Source organism: Trichechus manatus, unplaced genomic scaffold (assembly GCF_000243295.1).
Source record: "Trichechus manatus latirostris isolate Lorelei unplaced genomic scaffold, TriManLat1.0 scaffold00106, whole genome shotgun sequence".
Classification (NCBI taxonomy): Eukaryota; Metazoa; Chordata; class Mammalia; order Sirenia; family Trichechidae; genus Trichechus; species Trichechus manatus.
Genome location: NW_004444042.1, coordinates 7,692,679 through 7,699,394, shown reverse-complemented (window position 1 = coordinate 7,699,394; position 6,716 = coordinate 7,692,679). Strand labels below are relative to the sequence as shown.

The following is a 6,716-nucleotide window of genomic DNA, read 5'->3' as shown; positions in this document are numbered from 1 at the left end:
AAAAAATGCTGCTGGAATTTGGATCGGGATTGCATTGTATCTGTAGATTGCTTTGGGTAGAATTGACATTTTCACTATGTTGAGTCTACCTATCCATGAGCAAGGTATATTTTCCCACTTATGCAGGTCTCTCTTAGTTTCTTGCAGTAGTGTCTTGTAGTTTTCTCTGTAAAGATCTTTTACATTTCTGGTTAGATTTATTCCGAGGTATTTTATCTTATTGGGGGCTGTTGTAAATAGTATTGATTTGGTGATTTCCTCTTCAAGGTTCTCTTTGTTGGTGTAAAGGAATCCAATTGATTTTTGTATGTTTATCTTGTATCCTGAAACTCTGCTGAAGTCTTCTATTAGTTCCAGTAGTTTTCTTGTGGATTCTTTGGGGTTTTCTGTGTATAAGATTATATCATCTGCAAATAGAGATGCTTTGACTTCTTCGCTACCTATTTGGATGCCCTTTATTTCTTTTTCTCACCTAACTGCTCTGGCTAGGATCTCCAGCACAACGTTGAATAATAGTGTTGATAAAGGGCATCCTTGTCTGGTTCCTGTTCTCGAGGGGAATGCTTTCAAAGTCTTGGATGAGACACATTTGAAGTGCTCATTAGAGCATTTGGTTAGTGGCTGTCGCATTGGACAGTGTAGGTGTATTGTTTTATTCTCTTGCCCTCACCATATCTGTTACCAAGGAATGCATTAGGCTAATCAAATTAATTTTCCTGCCTTTTTTGACTTAGTATAGGTACTTCTCTTTGTGAGGGCTACTTTCCATGTCTTGGTGATGGAGAGGGATTGTGGGTTAGGTTCCTGAATGGAAATAAGTTAAAGGTAGGGTGGCCATATAATCATCTAAACTGTATCACTTTTAGAGTGAAAGGGGGTGCTATTAATAATTATCAAAACAGCAGTTCTTAACCAGGACTGACCCAAGCAAATTGGGACACATGGTCATCCCAGTTAAGTGGCACTATTGATGCTTTGCTGTCTTCTCTTTCGGGAACCCTGGCAGGCTGTGGAGAGTGAAATCATGGAAGTCATCAGTGTTGAAGATCCTGATACGCCAGTGGGGTTCCCTACATTCCAGTGCTTAGATTGCCTTTTATTCAGGGAACACTGACCTTGAGAGGCTGAACAAGAAGGAAAAGGTAAAGAACTTTAATTTAACTAACTGGCAGTGTCTCCAGTCCCCTGCAGGAAGGTTTTGCACACATGAAAACAATGCAACAGAAAACATTATTTCCTTTTTACAGTGTAGTAGTGTTGTGTTTAGATTCTAGATTAAAGTTCGTAGAAGATACCAAAAAAAACCTGAACACTTTTTTCCTAAAGTAAACTTTGTTTTAAGACATTGATTTTTTTTATGATGCTAGAACCCTGAAAGTAGTCTTTTTTTTTTTTTTTTAAGACATTGATTAAGAGCAATGTTCAGTGCCCTTATTTAGGCTTTGTGTTAACCATCTTCAAGGAAGATGTTGCAGTGTTTGTGTGGATGGCCATGTAACTGCATGATCTGGCAGCCTTTTACATTTTCAGGCGGTGAGTGTATGACATGTCATGCCATTTAATTACCTCGGATATACATCACTTTGGAGAGGCAGTGATTTTTTCAGACTTTTAAAAGTTTATATACAATAAAACTGACTTTCTCATGTACAGTTTATGAATTTTAACACATATATAGATTTGTGTAACCACCTCCATAATCAGGACACAGAACAATTTCCTTCATCCCCACCCCCAGATTCTCTTGTGCTGTCCATTTATACTCAAACGCTCTTCCTATTTCTAACCCCTGGCAACCATTGATCTTTTCTCTGTTCCTATACTTTTGCTTTTTGCAGAATGTTGTATACAGGCAGTCCCCGACTTATGACGTATTCTAGTTACAACGAACCACGTTTATAACGGTCCTTTATTTGGTACATTTTATCTTTAGTAATATGTACTACATACAATATTGCAGCACATATCTGTAAGTTTATATGTAATGTTTCCAACCCCTAAGGACAGGTAAAGATCAGATTTATAAAGATACTGATAATAAAAGGCAATAATAATGAAAACTTAAAAAAAAATGAGGTATTCGACTTATTTCAGAACTTACTTATGACAGAGTCATCAGAACAGAACCCTCTTGTAAGCCAGGGACCACCTGTATATGGAATCAAATAGTGTGTAATGTCTGGAAACTGGCTCATTTCACTCAGCATGATGTCTTTGAGATTCATCCATGTTATTGAGTCTAGCAATAGTTTGCTCCTTTTTATTTCTGAGTAGTGTTCCATTATATGGATGTACCACAGTTTATGTCTTTCACCTAGTTTGTTATGGTTTCCTCCATTATTTCTTCAAAAAAATTTTTTTTTCCTATACTACATTTTCTCTGGGACTCTGGGACTCTGATGACACCTTTTGGTATTATTGCACAGGGACCTAGGCTATGCCATCCTTTGAGAACATTGTTATTTATCTCTCAGTGTCATTCATTCAACAAACAATTTTGAACACTATCCATTCTCCTATTGATAATTATGTAGTTATTTCTGTTTCTTGTTATGATGAAAATGCTGCTGTGGACAATCTTGTGCAAGCCTCCTTGGGTACATGTGCCAGGCTTTCTCTATGATATTTGTCTAGGAGCAGAAACACTAGAGTGTATTAAAAAAAACATGCAAAAAAAAACCAAAGCTGTTGCCGTCGAGTCGATTCCGGCTCATAGATTCCTACAGGACAGAGTAGAACTGCGCCATAGGGTTTCCAAGGAGCAGCTGGTGGATTTGAACCTCCGGCCTTTTGGTTAGCAGCCAATCTCTTAACCACTGCGCCACCAGAGTGTATAGAATTAGCATATCTTTCTTTGCAGATGTTGCCCAAAGTGGTTGTACCAGTTTACTTTCACACTAGGAGGGTATAAAATTTACACTGCTCCATATTTTTTCCAACATTTGGTGTTGTCAGACTTTTTATTTTTTTATCCATATGATGGGTATGAAATGGAATCTTATAGTCTTCTTTTAGCCGTTTTCCTGATTTTGAGTAAGGTTGAACATCTTTTTATGTTTTTTGAACACTTATGTTTCTCCTACCCTGGGTTGGCCATTTATATTTTTACGCTTTTTTTTTTTCCACTTTAAATCAGCTCTTAAGACCAATTAATTTTTCCCCATCCAATCAGAGAAATATTTGTCTTTGCCTCAGAAAACCTTTTCAGTGCCTCTGATTGAAATCAAGACTCGGTAGTTTATCTTTTCTGATCTTCTGCTTCAGAAACTATTGCTCATTTTCTGCCTTTGCACACTGTTTTGATATATTTTATGGACTGGATATGTTATCTGTTTAAACTCAAATTAGTGATACATTTCAGCAGCTGAAACATTTTTAGTGTTTTAAAACCAAATCACCTTGTACTTCATCTGTAGACCTCATGTCTGAAAGAGCAGTCATTTTTAACTTTGGGTATACCATATTCATAATGTTGCCTTTTATTCTTAGAAAAATATTGTACCAATGACAACATGTTTGTATGCTGCATAGCATACAAATAAAATTTTGATCTACCCTTGTGCTTCTGGCTTATTCCTAGTCTTCTTTTAAAGCCAGCTGAGGGGGTTGTTTTATTTCTTTGTAGCATGCTTTATATGTAAGATGTGCTCTGGAAAATAAAAGATGTTGTAAATTCTAGTAATAATTAATGCACATTAAATATAGAAAATAATTTCTCTGTAAAGGTAGTAAATGCACATTAGCAATACCCGTTAAATAACATACTTGACGTGTGGCAGCCCTGTTCATCTGCCTGGTCATGATATAGGGAACCTTGTCTTTGACAGATTATTTTGCCAGATGTCCATAGTTTCCTTCCCAAATGGAGCAGCTTGGTTCATATGAGTCTGCCCTTGATCTTAATGGAGATTGGTGTGTGTGTGTGTGTGTGTGTGTGTGTGTGTGTGTGTGTGTAGTTTGTAGGGCTGCCGAGTAGAAACCAAAGATTTCTTGAAGTTAATCCCTTGTAATGCATTATGGAACAAACTTTTTGCTTCTTGTGCTCTGTTGTGCAAGTTTCTGAGACAGGTAGCAAAGAAACATGGGGAAAGGCCAGGGAGATTTTTTTGTTTTTGAATTTGAAGCTTTGGCCTGCCCCAAGGATGGCAGTGCATTCCAGGGGAAAGAACATTGAACTTAGCCTATTTATTGTTCCAGTTCTGGCTTTATTTTTCATTCTGTGTATCTAGGTGATTCCCAGGCTTTCCTCATTTATTAAATGGATGTAATATATTGCTTGCCCTGAGTATGCCTGAGAGATGTGAGGATGGGCAGACTTGAGATGCCACACTTAACTACCCTTACAGGAACATTGCTGCATAAAATGCTACTAAAAAGGTACATGGATTGCCAGACAGATAATATTATCGATCAATCTGATTATCCCAACTGTTAATGCTTATGCTTCCCGAAGTTTCCAAGTCATGGCTGCCTTTTGATTGGGCTATTTGTGTATAGTACTTCTAGCAGTTGCTTTAATAAGATTCTAAAGCTTCAAAAGGTGACGATGCATTAAAAGGCCTTGCGTTTGTAGAATGTTTCTGTGCCTGAAAAGTTCTATTTCACAACTTTTCCTTTATAGTGAATTGAGGTAACTAAAGCAGGGATTTCTAAATCTGTTTGCATAATATAATGTCGGCAGAAATAATGAATAAGCATACGCATATATCATTTTATAATTTTAAAAATCTGTTTTCATACATTATCTCAGAGGAGACCCCAGAGGTTAAACGATCTGCCTAAGGAGATAATGCTATTTAGTGACAGATTCAGATTTGAATCCACAGCCTCTTGGTGTCCATTCCATCAGAGATGTTTCTTGAATGGACAGAATCATCCACAGTAAATGTAGAATGTGCTTCATGCCTAAGTGCTGAGAAGATACGGACAATAATAAAGTTGAAAGAACATTCGTTTCTTCCCTTAGCACTGTCTTTCACTGATAAATGTGTAGCTAGCGTTCTGTTGGTAGTAATAAATGTGAATAGCAACAAAACAAAACTGTGAGCACATTTGGAAGACATGAAGGAAGTGTTACATCTGATACTGACTCAGGGCTTAGTTTTGTTTTGGGTTTTGCCTGCTGCATAGGTCACAGTAAACACCATTCAGTTGCAGAATTGGAGGCCTATTAAAAATCCTTCTAGTTTGCAGGCTGTGGAAGTGTGTGTTCTTGTATCTGAATTATGGTTGCTGTGAGACTGTAAGACACATTTATGGTAACAGAAGCTTTAAATATCCCAAACATTGCAATATGGGTGGAAGGAGCCCTTTTCTTAAGGGAGCAGAGTCAAATACTATTTTGAGGCTGAAATGAATCAACAGGCATTTTCTGAAGAATGAATGCTGTTTCCAAGTCCATGAAAATACAGTTATGCAACTGTGTGTAAATCTAATGTTTTTTCTGTGTCATGTGGATATAAAACACAGTTTTTCCTATTGGGAGGCCCTAGTTTTAAACAAGAAGGTTCAGTGTCTCTCAGGTGATTTTTTTGATCAGCTTAAATCTGATAGATTGTAGATGGGACAGGGGGAGGTTGTGGAGATCGAATAGATAATACTTTGTCTTAGAACCTTTAGATTTGTATTGTTTATAGATCTGCCTAATGAGATAATTTTTCTCTCACAATTTAGAATGATCCTTGAGCATGATTATCGTCTCTAACAGACACCCAAACCAAGAATATATATGATGTAAAAATTTTAAATGAGTTGTCAGTACTAATAGCAACAATACCATTTAACATTCATCAAACATTTACTACGTACTAGTTATCAAGCAGTTTTTGCATTTACTAATTTTTATATAGTGTGCTATAGTTTGTAAAATGCTCATGGAAATGTCTTGTGAAGTAGATAATATTAACAGATGAGGAATCCGAGGCTCAGAGAGGTTGTGATAATGATGATCACAAATAGAGGGTGCTTATTAAAGACCTGGCACTGTATACTGCACACTTCACTTGGCATCATCTCGTGTAATCCTCAAAACCTCACTATGAGGCAAGTACTATTTTCAACCATATTTCCCAGATGAGGAAACTGGGCTTTAGAATAGTTCAGTAACTTGGGTAAGATTACACAACTAATAGTAGATAGTGGAGTAGGCAGAGTCGCGATTAATTAATGAGATGCCTTTGTTTGAATTAAGAAAAAAGTACCCCCTGTGGTAAACCAGTTAGGAAACAGCATTTCCCCTGGGATGGTACAGCAGTCTAGGCAGTAGCTTGGGGACCTGTGGTTAGATGCTACTTCTTCTAATACACGTGGCCTCACTCCACAGTGAATGGCTTGGTGACCTGAGCATACGCAGAATTTCAGCCCCATTTTGCTTCTTTGGCCAGATGCCTCTGTGTGACCGGGTGGAAGCCCCAGGTTCTTACTCGGCATGACTCATATTGGCCAATAAACGAGAGTCCAAGGTGGGAGAACAAAAAGGTACCTTTATTTCGTTGTATAAGGAAATGGAGTCAGTCCGTGCTTACTGCTGCCAAGACTGCTCGCCAAGGGTGGGCAGGCAGATTACCTTTAAAGGGGTTTACAAGTAGGGAGTTCACACAAGTTACATCAGCAACATTAATCATACTACGCAGGCACAATGGGGTTTACATATAACCTCCAAGCAAAAGCAGGATTCAAATGCAAAGCTGAGTTGGGGAGGGAGCCTGGGATGGGGG

General features: G+C 37.9%; 1 long non-coding RNA gene across 1 annotated transcript in view; it reads left to right on the top strand.

Annotated features, from left to right (window-relative positions):
* Nucleotides 1–2,728, top strand: part of LOC111821794 (uncharacterized) — a 53,310-nt gene extending 50,582 nt beyond the window's left edge. Inside the window, exon 3 of the long non-coding RNA XR_002825136.1 lies at nucleotides 1,007–2,728. This is a non-coding gene — a long non-coding RNA (uncharacterized LOC111821794). The remainder of the gene's footprint in view (nucleotides 1–1,006) is intronic.
* Nucleotides 2,729–6,716: the final 3,988 nt, after the last annotated feature.